General features: G+C 33.3%; 1 protein-coding gene across 1 annotated transcript in view; it reads right to left on the reverse strand.

Moving 5' to 3' along the window:
- Nucleotides 1-15,500, reverse strand: part of LOC140151166 (uncharacterized) — a 200,301-nt gene that overhangs the window by 52,697 nt on the left and 132,104 nt on the right. The window lies entirely within an intron of this gene.

A 15,500-nucleotide genomic window follows, 5' to 3' on the forward strand; every position in this document is an offset into this window, starting at 1 on the left:
TTTTTCAAAGATCACCTAGAGCTGGAAGTCGAAGAAATAGAAAGGGCGCATCGCACACCAACGTTTGCAAATAAGCAAAAACACAATAAGCCAGACCAATTCATATCGCTTTTTTGCGATACGGAGACAGACAACGGGTGCTGAATGCTGCGGTTAAACTTAAAGACAATCCATTCCCTGACGCAACAGTGATAATAGCAGAAGACTTGAGTAAGAAGTTGCAAGCAGAAAGACAGAAGTTATGGAAGAAGCGGTATGAACTATTACAAGAAAATAAGAACAGGAAAGTGTTTGTGAACTTCCCAGCAGTCCTTCGTATTGTTGAACCGGATGGAACAAGCAGAAAGATAAAATCAAGTGAGATCTAAAAATAAACTTTAGAAATGGCAAACTGCTGCACTCATTCATTTAGTGTTTTTTCGGTGGCATAGGAACTCTATGGACATGTGTTTTTTATTTTACCAACTTACAGAACCACAATTATGACTATGGTTTTTGCTTAAAACTTGGTCTACCCTATGTAGGCAATTATTTCATTTTCATAGCCTACAAATGGAAGTTAATGTTCAAATTTCAATGTCTTTTAATTTCTTCAATGTGGCAGCCAGCAATCGATACCCTTGTAAAAATTATACCATAAAGAACTTTACTAATGACTGACTTTAAAATATGTTCTTTAAATGTCAAAGGTCTACGAGACCGAAATAAAAGACATGAACTCTTTTTATGGTTAAGAGATAAAAATTCTCAATGTATTTTCTTCAAGAAACCCATAGCACTTTAAATGATATTAAGTGTTGGACCAATGAATGGGGCTCAAAAGCCTTGTGGAGCCATGGTACTACGAACAGTAAAGGTACTGGTATTTTGTTTCACAGTAATTTTGCTTACACAATTGAACACAGTGTTATTGACAATGATGGACGGTATATTATTGTTGATGTTAAAATTGCAGATAAAATATTTACATGTGTTAATATATATGCTCCGAATGATGATTGCCCTCAATTTTTCGTGAAATTGATACTAATCTAAACCATTTCCAATGTGATCGAATAATTTACGGTGGCGATTTTAATTTTGTTTTTAATTTGGCTCTTGACAAAAAAGGTGGTAGAAAGCAAACAAATTTTAAGGCAAGATCGGAGGTATTGAAATTTATGGAGAAAAAGATGCCTTATTGATATTTGGCGTGATATGAATCCAAATACAAAATGTTTTACATGGAAATCTAATGGTGACCCACCAATACTTTGTCGTTTGGATTATTTCATAATTACAAAGACACTAAAAGTATGTGTTGAGAATTGTACTATATCCCATGGTTATCGAACAGATCACTCATTAATTTCTACTGTGTTTAATGACAATTATGAAAAGCCAGGTAAAGGGTACTGGAAATTAAATGTTTCGTTATTAAATGATATTAATTATGTAAACATGGTAAAAGCAGACATTGACAATATTGTAAAGGAGAATAGTGAAGCCGATCCTAGTATTTTATGGGAGACTATAAAATGTGTTGTAAGAGGTAATACTATAAGATATTCTGTTAAAAAAAGCTAAAGAGCGAAATAACTTGCAAAAATCTCTTGAGAATGAAATTACAAATTTGGAAATGTTGTATGCACAAAATTCTAACCCAGATGTACTGGCATCTATTGAAGTTAAACAAAGGGAATTGGAATCTATGTATAATTATAGGGCCAAAGGGGCCATGATACGCAGTAGAGCCAGGTGGGTCGAAGAAGGTGAAAAGAATTCCAAATACTTCTTAAATTTAGAAAAACGGCACTTCACAAAGAAGAGTGTTTGTAAGTTAAATGATAAGCATGGTAATGTTATTACTGGTAGTGCTGCAATTCTGGATGAAGAAGTTGATTTCTACTCTGCACTTTATACAAGTACAATTGATAATCAGGATAGTAAAAGTATTCTCAATAAACTAGGCATTACTTTAAATGATATTCCCAAGGTGTCAAATGAACAGGTCAACTCATGTGAGGGAATTATGACAATTGGTGAGTGTCTCAATGCTGTAAAATCTATGCCAAATGGAAAAAGTCCAGGGTCTGATGGCTATCCCGTAGAATTCTTCAAAATTTTCTGGAACCAAATTGGGCCTATTTTGGTGAAATCTTTTAATTATTCCTTCAATAAAGGTTGTTTGTCAGTGAGTCAACGTAGAGGTGTTATTACATTGATTCCCAAAGAAGGGAAAGATGAAGATTTTTTAAAAAACTGGAGGCCGATCTCCCTTTTGAATGTTGACTACAAAATAGCTGCCAAAGTGATTGCCAATCGAATGAAAAAGAATTTGAATTCTATTATATCATGTGATCAAACAGGTTTTTTGCCAAATAGATATATTGGTGAAAATGCTAGGCTAGTACTTGATATCATTGAGTATACTGAAGAGTATAATGTACCGGGTACCCTTTTCTTTATTGACTTTGAAAAAGCATATGACAAACTTGAATGGGATTTTGTGCAAAAGAGTCTAGAATTATTTGGTTTTGGAAGAGATCTGAAAAAATGGGTCAAAGTATTTTATACAGAAATAAGTAGTTGTGTTGTAAATAATGGTTATATGTCAAATTTTTTTTTTTATCTCGCGGCGTGCGTCAAGGCTGCCCTTTAAGTTGTTATATTTTCATATTATGTGCAGAACTTATGGGTATCTCTATTCGTAAAAATAAAAAGGTGAAAGGTATTGTAATTAATGATAACCATGTTAAAATCACTCAATTTGCAGATGATACCACACTTATTTTAGATGGATCCAGAGAATCAATTTTGAATGCAGTTGATATCATACAAAATTTTGGTACAGTTTCTGGTTTGAAGTTAAATATCGATAAATCCACTTTTCTCAAAATTGGCTCTTTAAAAGATAATGTTGATAATCCAATTCCAGAGGAAAATTATCAGTGGTCAAAGGGCCCGGTTAAATTTCTTGGGATAAATGTCTCTTTGGATAAGACTAAGCTGTTTGAGCTAAATTTTGATCCTCAATTAAAGAAGTTAAAAACTGTTTTAGACATCTGGTCGCAGAGGGACCTGACCCCAATAGGCAGAATTACAATTGTTAAATCACTGGCTCTTTCACAATTAACTTATTTATTTTCTGTTTTACTTACCCCCTCCTCAAAATACATGAAACAAGTGGAGCAAATTATTTTCAAATTTATTTGGAATAGTAAACCAGATAAGGTTAAGAGAGATGTAATGTACTGTAACAAAGAAAATGGAGGTGTAAAAATGACAAATATTTCTCATTTTGTAATGCCTTAAAAGTGACATGGGTAAAGAGATATTTAGATGATGATAATAAAGGAAAATGGAAAAGCCTTTTCTACAAGGAACTTTCCAAAGTTGGTGGTGAATGGGTTTGGTATTGTAAACCAAGGTCAGTCAATGATTTTAAGTATAAGAATATTCATAACTCCTTTTTGTGTGAGGTTATGAAGTCATGGTTTAATTTGAGAAACATTTGTGTTGAAAATAATGATGATATTTTATGGCATAATTCTCATGTTAAGATAAACAGAGAAACAATTTATTATACATCATGGTGTGAAAAAGGTGTGAACTTTGTTGGAGACTTAATTTTTGAAAATCATTTTATGACATATGAAGAATTTCAAGCAAAATACAATATTAAGTGTAACTTTTTCAAGTATTTCAGGGTAATTAATGCAGTCTCCAAACATTATAAACATCAGTTGACTCCTACTAGCATGCTAGACCGTGAGATACAGTTGATTAACCAACTCAGAGCTGCCAAAAAGGTTTGCTCATTTGCATATCAATTGCTGTGTCAGCAAAGCACAATCATCCCAACAGCTAAGCATAAGGCTAGCTTCAGACTCCGTATTGTACGTACAATATTGTATGTACAATACTTTTCGTGACGTCAAAAAGTATTACACGTGCAATAAATATACGTGCCACGACGAGTTGAATCAGATTAAATAACGCGCTATAACCCTGACGGTTCATTGTTTGCTAAATCCAGCGAGGTCACCAGAAAATCTATGCAAGAGAAATTTCTACTGCTGCTGATGAAAAATCCTAGAGTGCGTTTGGAGGTTTTTTCTGCACTTTACCAGTAGCCCTAATAAATTCATAAAACAATAAAAATCAAATAAAGATTTAGGGCAAATGTTTTTACTCACTGCTCATCTGATCCACTTTCTCAGGAAACTAAATACCGATACTCCTTAGTTTTTCCCTGACTTTCCAGACATAATTATGAGTAAACATCAAATTGAATGTTTACAAAACAATCAAATAATATATATACATTCTTTTGCATTTTGTACATAAATATTGATATCAATAATGTAGGCCTACAAACATTAAAAAGGGGGCCTAAGAGTATGTCTATTTTAATCATATACTAATTCCGCCATGCCCAAACATATCTTATTATGAAATCGTGTAATGGAACCCAAATTCCAATCAAAAATAAAACAAATTTGTTATCAAATACACTAGGCCTATACATTGTATTATAGATGGTTCATTTTAATAAATAAATAGATTAACACGGGTAATGGACAAGAAATATTTGGCAATACCGGATTTACCAGAGAGCCAGTGGATAAAGAAATTATTAAAATTAAAACAAATTAAATGAGAAAATGAAAGCAAGGTCATTTGGCGAAGTATTGTTTTAGAATTCGAAGGAGTCCTAAATGTTATCCTGGCCCCAGGACACTGATTAATGTAAATTCGACCCATAGTTATTTTATCTACTTTTGCCAGCATTCAACCTGTTCAATGTGATTTATGCCTATTATTTTAATAAAATTCCGAAATCTGACGTATCAACGTTGTATCGTGCACAAATTATGATTCGAGACTATTTCATTTGACACGGTTGTATGGATTTCAGAAGATCGGTCCTATAATAGATATCGATTAGAGAATTACAGCAAGAGGCTTTGAGGATGCCGTAATCCTCTTGACCATCAACCAATCAGAGAGACATATTTCAGAAATATATTCGTAGGGCTGAAACTCTTTCAACTCTGAAATATATATTTCAAGTAATCTCGTTTCACACTTTGGCTTGCAATAAAGCCACGAAGGGGCGGTAATGTTAATATACGATTTCAGTCAAATATTGGTGCAAATATACGATTTCGGTCAACTATTTGGCTATCCTTTGCCCAAAATTATGAAATGTTTATTAGTAATAACAACTCTTAGGAGGGTTTTCGAGTAATTTTAGCGAAATAATGAGGTTAAATAAAAGAAAACCCACTTACAATTTTGGACGCTTAACTGTGACGTTCTACATGTTCTAGGGGAATTAAAATATCACAATTAACGTGTTTAATTCAAAATCGTTGTCCTACAAGCACATGTTCAGATTGTGTGAACATTACAAATACAAACAATAAGGTTGAAAAATAAATAGCCATTTAAAAATGATTTTAAAAGATCGTCTATTTTGTAGCTTTATGACACTGAATAGGCCAAATATCTGCCTCTGACGAAAAAAAAAAAATGTTTTCCATGCTGATTTGTTTTTGTAACAAGTACCGTATGTCATTTAAAAAAAAAAAAAAAAAAGGCGGATATTACTTTTTAAAAACTCAACGCATTACTATTAATACGCCTATAATTAATGAATGAAAAAGTATAGAAGGCGTTGCATCCGGTTCTGATGAGGGGGGAGGGGCACAAGCCGTTTTCGGCAGTTTTCCTATGGGATTTTCCAATATTTCAGATCAATGGGGGGCTTCCGTGCCCCTAACGCTACGGTTACTGCATTAACACGTTTATGGATGTATTGTGATGATCATAAGTAGGCCTATCATAACATGCCTCAACGATATCAATATGTAAAAAGGTGTTGCAAATTCATAACACAGCGTGTTATAATGTAACGAATGCTATGCCAAAACTTTAAAAATTAACAAAAATATCAGTATCAATAAAATCAGAACCAGAATAAATACAAAGGCCTACAAATAATACTTTTAAACTTTCTAAATCAATATATGACTAAATATCAGTATAAATGAATCTCTAAATCAATTAATCAATCAATCAATCAATCAATAAATAAATAAATAAATAAATAAATAAATAAATAAATAAATAAATAAATAAATAGGCCTAAATAGATAAATCTATAAATAAATAAATAAGATCTGAATGTGCCATTTATATTATTATTACAATTTTAATATTATTAATATTAGTATTAATACGACGTACCCCATTATTAACTTTAAAAAGGTGCCCATTGATTATATAATAATTCAAGTACAGTTGAATCATGGTAGGTATTATGATACCTACCATTTTGTACAAGAAGACATTAAAAGATGTTCATCATTCCGTGCACTCACTAAATTTAGAACTCTTAGAAATTTGGCAACTCCGTATCAATTAAGCAACCTATGATTGTAGCAAAATATATATTTTCCCGGTACATACTATTTATTGCACGTGTAATACTTTTTGACGTCACGAAAAGTATTGTACATACAATATTGTACGTACAATACGGAGTCTGAAGCGCGCTTAAATGGGAGATTGAATTTAATTGTGAGAGGGGCATGATGGATGTTGATTGGAAGCAGGTGTTTTCAATGCCATACAGGTGTACAATTGAAACTAAAGATCACTATTTTCAATTTAGGTTCATCCATAGGATTCTTCCAACAAATGAATTCTTGTTTAAAATTGGAAAAATTGAAAGTGACAGATGCTCATTTTGTAAGAAAGCTAAGGAAACAATGAGACATTTAATGTGGGATTGTCACAGTGTATCAAGGTTTTGGGACAATATTATGAAATGGCTGAAAGATGTAAATATCAATGTGCAGCTAACATATTTTGACATTTGTCTTGGATGCTATAAAGATGATATAAATATGGTTTTCATAAATATGATTATACTTTTTGTAAAAAGATACATTTACAAGTGTAGAGTTCAAGAATTAAAACTGAATTTCTCTGATTTCAAGGCGTGGTTATACTTTATGGAAAAAGTTGAGAAAAATATTGCCTTCAGTAAAGATAAATATGGTGTTCATGTCAAGAAATGGGAACCAATGTATTGATAATACCATTTTAGAAAAGTTTTTGTCATATATTATGTAAAAATCATTGCTGGCTGATGTAATTTTTGTGTGTTTTTTTTGTTAATATACATGTTTGTATATTGTTGTTTTTTGTGTCACTTTAATAAAGACCCTCACGGGCTAGAAAGATAAAAAAAAAAGACTCACTTTAAGGGTCATATAGCTGATCCGCATGGTCTATATTTTGCGTGTTAAAGAAAGTAGACATGGTATAAGACTTCAATTAATAATTTTAATACTTATGGCGAGATGTCACATGACAATTGTCCAAAAGAATTTATTGATATTAATCCGCGATGTTATAAGGCCCGCCGATTGCGAACTGATCAAACTATAAATTGTTAACTTATTAACGCTTTACATGACAGGTGACTGTCAGTAAGTGATGAAAAGACACTATAAGCACTTCACTTGAGAAAGTGGTACCATTGGTTTCGCGTATCCGAAAGGTGTGTTTGCGCGGGTCTCAAGTCTAAAAAGTAGACTTTAGCTGTCGATGTCAATAGACACTTCTGTATCACCCACCTGATATTGAACATCCTTGCTGATCGATTATATACAAATCAGAATGTATTAAGGCTGGCAGGTATATAATACTGTACAGTTATTGGTACGTCTGCATGTAACATAAGAATTGACCTATAGAAGTATTTTCACGAATTTCCATCCTATTTGATTTTTTTTTAAGACGAAATCAGGTCACGCGGTTGGTTGAGTATGCGGCCTTACGTGATATTTACGCACACATCATGGTGCGGCCTTGGCGCACGGCGTATGTAACATCACAACCTATCTATTATGTTTTAAAACCTTGCTTATAAATGAACTGCAAATATCAAAAACAAAATAATAGTATTACTGAGTACTGTTCTAAGCGAACTAGTTGAATTGACTCCTGAACTTTCTACATTTGCATTATATAATCTACCATGTTGTTCTCATGCATGAAAGGTGTAATTCTGTAAGTATCGAACAACGTTCACCTTCACATATACCTGATTTCAAACCCAAATTGATGATTCTTTTTCTCTCTTAGATCCTATCAAAAGCTTTATATAGTTGTTGTCAAACATGTACCGTTGCAAATCACTTCAAACATAATATGATGGACCATTGATATTTCACAATATCACATTTTTATTAATATCCTATGGCACCAACTTAAACTTCTGGTATTCTCTCTATTGAGAGAAGTAATAAATTGCATGCACAAATACGACATTGGGCGATACATCTCACCAGAAGGAGAACAATATTTTTTTATTGGTCAAGCCTTTAGGAACTCATAAATAAGGCTTTGAAACACCTCTTAACAAACAATCTCACCTAAAAAGGTGTTGTTTTTTTCTTTTTCATACTCGTAGCTGTATATCTCCTCATTTCATTTCCCATGTTATTTTAATCAAATTCTTAGTTCTGTTGACGCACTATCGAAATAACATATGTTTATATTATTTAGCCTTCATCTCAAACATCCCTTTAAAAACAACACCCTTTACATAATCCAGGTAGAAACTACCTTTTCCATTTTGCTGTTTATATCCAATCGCCTACGCTCTCGCTGTATTAAACAAGAAAGAAATGCCTATTTGGTGGGCATAATGTGTGAAAAATTTTGAACGTGAAAGTAGTTGTCCCACATAGAATAGCTGCACCTGCTCCATCATGCCTCGAATAAAAGTGAGAAATTTGCCAGTGTGCATTATTTAAAATGTGCATGAGATTAACACTAGATTCTGCCTAATCTGTCTGGTAATAAGAAATATATACTGTATTTATTCCAAGGCTTACGGGAAATGTGGAATGTGATTTAACGTGTGATTTTGTCAAAGTGCCTATAATCATTGCATTGGAGCAATGATAGCACACTGAAAAATTGAAACAATACGTAATCCTTGGAGACAAGTTAAACAAACAGGCAAATCATTCTGCTGTCTTCTGGATCGGTTCGGGTTTGCTTGCTGTGCTCAATTTTTACAAAACTCGCCTTTTGGAATATGTGACCCGGCAGCACAAATGAGCCGTAAATTCCCTATATTGTATTCTGAGTTACGGTGTAAAATGTGTACGAAGGTCATATTCATCGGTAACTTAAGCTGGCCCGACATCCGTCTCATTTCGAGAGTCAAAAACTAATCAATAATCCTATTGTTGAAGTGGATAAAAAGCTTCTACCTTAAGGCTGGTTCAAAGTGAATATTCGAAGGCGAATATTCGGCTTCGAATACGTTTTGGGCGTCAAAATATATGCGGCTTCGAATATAAAACTATGAACCGGAGAAAGATATATTTCTACAGTTCATAGCGTTGCCCGACTGTTAACAAGTATTGCCCGTTGACCAAGGTAAGCAAAATTTAGAGAATTTCTTTAACGAAGTTAATAAAATCATAATAGGTAAACTCCATTGAACTATTGTTATGATTTAATGTCTGTATAAACATGATAAATGGGTTTAAAAAGGAGCAGTGGCGTAACCAGTGGGGCAGGGGTGCAAGCTGCCCTCCGGACACACAAAAACCTGGAAGAAGAGTCAAAAATTGGGAAGGGGAAAGAGAGAAAAAGAGGAGGGAAGAGAAAGGGGAAAGAAGAGAAAAAATGGGAAGGGAGAAGAGAAAAAAGGGAAAAAAGGGGAAGAGAAAGGGGAAAGAAGAAAAGAAAAAAGAGGGAAGAAAAGGGGGAAGAGAGAAGAGGGGGAAAAAGGGAAAAAAAAAGGAAAGAAAGAGAGAAGAAGATCTATAGGCCTACTACTTTCATTGTGAAATTTGTACTCTGAAACACTGATATTTTCTAATATGCCAAAAACCAGGAGCTTCATGGCGCTCAGCCCCCTTGACCCCCGCCTGGGCTTTGCCCCTGGACCCCTGGACCCCACCGACTCCACCCGTTTAACGCTTCGTGGCAAGCGAGCGTTCTCTCGAATATAAATACTAAAACTTTTGATCAGAAATTGGGAAATTTTTCAATCTTCAAACCGGAAGGTCAGGTCTGGTTACGCCCCTGACCTGAATAGGAGTCAAAAAGATTTGCTTTTCGGGGCATTTACGACCTGCCTGTAACAGGCGCGGAGGTTGACCCATACCTTCTTGTAGGTTTCAACTGCAAAGCAAATCACGAAATGAATGAGTGATAGATAAATAAATAAATAAAAAAATAAATAAATAAATAAATAAATAAATAAATAAATAAATAAATAAATAAATAAATAAATAAATAATTAAATAAATATATAAATAAATAAATAAATAAATAAATAAATAAATAAATAAATAAATAAATAAATAAATAAATAAATAAATAAATAAATAAATAAATAAATAAATAAATATATAAATATCATAAGATATGATTGAAGCTACGACAAATATGACAGCCCTCACAAGTGTTATATATGAGACCACCCACGGTGACCCACCAAATATATATCTGTCGAGTTCAACAAAATTCAACTCCCACAAATATATTTCCGTTGAATACTTTTTTCATTGGCTGATATCCACTTGAGATCGGTATCATCAAAGTAGTATTGCTCTCATTTCATGATTCATTGAGCAATCAATTTTGGCATTTGACCGAAATACGCGTCAAAAGATAAAAAGTCTCGTTCCGAACTTGTGTAGGCCTACATTGCTAGGGCCTAAGTGTGTTTTAATGCCTGATTCACAAATTATAGAAATAAACAAGAATTTATTTTAAAAGAACACGCAATGATAGGGTACCAACGCTCGTGGTTTGGTTGTTCTGCATAGTTTATGAAGAGATTCATTGCAAAGCGCTATCCATTCCTACATATTACTTATTTTGCCCTCTTAATTATTAATTATAATTATGAATTTGACTGATAACAACGCATTACATCTTTATTCGGCCCAAAATAACAAAAATGGGTGAACTTCCATGGCAAACGCATTTTTATATCAATAACCAATGATTTACCACCCGGACCCTCACACGTCCTCTGCCAGGGGCAGATGCATATGGGGACCTAGAACTGGGGCCAAACATTATTTATGTAAAACCGGGGTGGAGGCATACATCTGAATTTGGAGTTAGACTTTTTTTTCTGCATCAGTCGATTTAAATAGAGCTACGTTAATATGGAAACATTCACTTGTACATTTAGGTTATGTTTGTAAGCCTAAATATCATATTATTTGCATAAAACATTACTAATCATATAAAAATGGGTACTCTTGTACCGCACTAATAAGGGCACACCACTAAATCAATGCGCCATTTGTGTAACCCTAATGAGTTCCGGTAAAATACAGAAACTATTTGAGGTATTTTGGGCTGGTCTTTAGACTTATTAATCAAAAAGAGTGGCGAATTATAGCTTAAATAAAAGTGGAAAGCCTATACATAAATTTGAGTCACCAAAAAGTAGCATTTTATAATTATTGAGAAAATAGGTCCGCGAATTAAAAAAATGGCAGAATCGGGTTTGCAGTCTTGAGACTGAGAGCATGTCAAAAACAGTGAGGGCGCTGTTCGCGGCCTCGTAGCGGGAAAACGTAGCGGAAAATACATTGAAACATATGTTAAACTTTCATCGATTTACAATCGACTGGTCATCATAAAAAAATTTTAAACGAGCCCAAAAGGCCTCAAAATGAGCAAAGAAAACCGGTGTTTTTACACGTATTTCAATGGGAAGATTATTTTATCAGACATATCGAATAGGATTCAGAATACGAAGAATGTCCTTCTGATATCAAATAATTTTGATTTTTTGAAATTCGCAATGAAATACACATTTTATGGCAAATGATTAAAAATTGATATTTTTGATATATAACAGTAACGTAATAAATCTGATGATTTATACTTATAGTGTATATAGGTGGGATGAAAAGCCGACAATCAATTGACAATTTTGACCTTTCGTATTGAAGATATGGATTTTTTCCCCAAAACACCACCAAAAAAATAGGTCTTTTTGGGAAAAAAATCCATATCTTCAATATGAAAGGGCAAAATTTTCAATTGATCGCCGGCTTTTCCTTCCAGCTACATACACTTTAAGAAAATATCATTAGATTTATAATATTTACTTCGAGGACTGTTATATCAATAGGCCTATGTGAAAAATATCACATTCTAATAATTTGTCATAAAATTTGTATTATATCGTGAATTTCAAAAAATGAAAATTATTTGATATCAGAAAGACATTCTTCGTATTCATAATGTAATTCGATATGTCTGATGTGCTCTCATGTCCCACAAAATACTGTCGAAACGCTCAAAACGCTCATTCCAGATCCTTTAATTTTCATTAGGGATTTTTGAAATCATCGTTCCTCGAACGATATTCAGGTGACCTCGAGCCTTTCATATAAATCAATAGTATCTCGCTATCAGTTGTGCGATATTTAATCCGGTTCAACTCATATTTTATTCGTTGCCGTATATATTTTGACGTCACAAAAAGTATTCGAAGCCGAATATTCGTCTTCGAATATGCACTATGAACCGACCCTTAGATGGCTATAGAACTTTTAATAGCTCTGGTCTTTGTTTGCTTATATTGCTAAATCCTGTTCAAGTGGTGGGTTACCAGGCATTGTATTTTGTACAGGTATGCATAACCAACAATTAACAATGAGAGAACTTTCTTAAACCTCGTTGACTTGGGGATGATTTAAAATGACCGCCAATTATGACTGTTTGATATTTATTGCCAACAATGTGGAAAAAGAGACACATGTAAAAACGTAAAAGCTATAATTTTGTTGAAGGAGCAAAGTTTAACAAACCATAACCCCGCTTCTGGATATCGTTTGAAGTCAAATGATATACCATTTTTAAGTTTATGATGTTTATTTTTAAACACGAAATAAAACAAAATTGACCGGGGAGGAATTTACGGCTCATTCGCCGTGGACGGTCACATATATGTTTGGCATGTTTATATATGTTTATATGTCTTCCTTTTCAGGACTGTAACTTTGTAAATTGCTGAAAAGCTTCTTAAACAGAATGCATTATACGGTATAAATTGATATCTATGTTGATGCGATTAAAATAAAATAGTACATGTACCTGAAAAATAAATGTGACATCACATAATTACATTAATATAAATCTAACAATATTATTACATACTGTGTCTCCATTTCCCGCCATGCCCGTAATAATTACTCTTTCCTCTAAAATATTTATTATTGGTTATTTAAAAGAATATTTAAAACAACTTTTTGTCAAAAAAGAGAATGCATAATAATTATACAAGTCAGGTTGTTGTCGTATTCAAGAATATTTAAAAATGCAGGTTTTGTCCCTGTCTTCTAATATAGAATTTAAATTTTATTCCTTGTTAAGTCAACTCAAGGATTTATAGGCTTAGGCTAAGCATCCGGCAAAACCAAATATATTTTGATTCTAAAGATTTTAACGCTGTAATTTTTCTGACACCGGGAGTAGCTTTGAATAACAAATCGACTAAAGCTTGTGTTGAATTTCCATGCTCTAGTTACTGCGATTCTATCGCAGGACACAAGAATCGGTTCATTTATGCAACATTTCATTTGTAACGCAATTGGCATTAATGTATAATTAACATTGATGTAATTTAGGTCGATTATGGAAAATTGGTACTTTAGGCTATAACACACGAGTAGCAAACGGGAAGCAAACTGTATGGCGCTGTCTGTTTGGGGTGTTATTTTGCTCCATAAAAAAACAATGAATTTTGGCATCCTTATACCTTACTCACATTTTCATGAAATAACTTTTTTTTTGTAGCCTAGATTTCATAATATACTTATGGGTAATTTCAATATCCTGGCGCGTAAGATAACAGAGATGTGATGATAGAAGTGGAACTTTTTGAATGACAATCGTATATATGAAATTTTAATGTTATTCTCTTCTAAACTGGCCTCAAAAAGAAACTTATAATTTTTCACAAGGTCATATCTTAAAATTCTCTCCATAAAAATGAACAATAATTTCACACAGGACTACTTCAATACTCTACTCTAAACACTGGTCAGTATCCAAACATTTGTCCAACTGACACAACAGCAAAATGCACTGACATGGAACACCTTCCTAGACCAAATTCACAGCCCAACAGATTTCTATTGCTGGGTTCCAATTATTCGCCTGTACATGAACAAAAATTACACACAGGATTACTTCAATACTCTACTCTAAACACTGGTCAGTAACCAAACATTTGTCCAACTGACACAACAGCAAAATGCACTGACATGGAACACCTTCCTAGACCAAATTCACAGCCCAACAGATTTCTATTGCTGGGTTCCAATTATTCGCCTGTAAATAATAGCTCTCTAAGGTGCACCTTTCCAGAAACACAACAGAATGCGCATACATGATTGACACCCGGTAAATCCCTCCCCTCCACACCCACACATACCTTTTCACTGTTCTGGAATGCAAAATCAATAGAAGTGATTCACGTTTTTTTACATTAGTCAACACTTGCTGAGTGGCGCGGATCGATGGGGGAAAAATGTGTCGGGATCCTTCGTTTGAATACAAATGAAAGAAATATGACACTCTTACAGCTCAAGCTGACAATTAGAAGTGTTCTTAGAATTCATAAAGCTGCTCTAAAACGGGGGCACAAATACAAATTGGGGTGATATTTATAGGGTTTCAAATTTTTTTAACCATTTTTTTTCATTGCTTCTTATTAGAATACGTCAATATTTAACCCAGAAATCGTTATTTCATGTGTGGCCAAGTTTTTCATTTACATAACCATGGGTAAATATTTCATACCCTGGGTGAGAGTTATTATTAACAATTATATTCACAAAGCTAGTTTAAGCTTTTCATGTTATTTGGTGTTTGTTTAACGTTCAATATATATTGGTTATAAATGAAATGTATGAATAATTGCGATGATTGTATCACTGAATACCATTTTAATGTTCAAATCAACTAGTTTAATTGACACCTTTTTAATTGACATTTCTGTTTAATTTGCATAGTAAACTCTATGGTGTTCTGAATAAGTTTGTTCTCATGCGTGGAAGGTGCAATTGTAGCACGTATCTAAATCCAGATTAGAATTCACAAAGCTTGTGTTTAATTTCCATGCTCCAGTTACTGCAATTATATGTCGCATGATAACGAACTCTATAATGTTTAACATTTCATTTGAAACGTAATTGACATTAATTTATAATTAACATTGGTGTAATTTAGGTCGATTATGGAAAATCGGTACTTTAGGCTATACCACATGAGTATACTGAAACAAATTAATAATTACTTTCTATTCCAACTGAATGCCCTCGCCGTTTTCTTTATGCTTCCATACTTGATCCTTTCATGCATAAAAGCAATTAATATATACTGATTTGAAATACTGTGCGTTACTATTTAATGAAGCTGATATTTTTTAAACATTTTATTAA

The sequence above is a fragment of the Amphiura filiformis genome, chromosome 4 (assembly GCF_039555335.1).
Source record: "Amphiura filiformis chromosome 4, Afil_fr2py, whole genome shotgun sequence".
Taxonomy (NCBI): Eukaryota; Metazoa; Echinodermata; class Ophiuroidea; order Amphilepidida; family Amphiuridae; genus Amphiura; species Amphiura filiformis.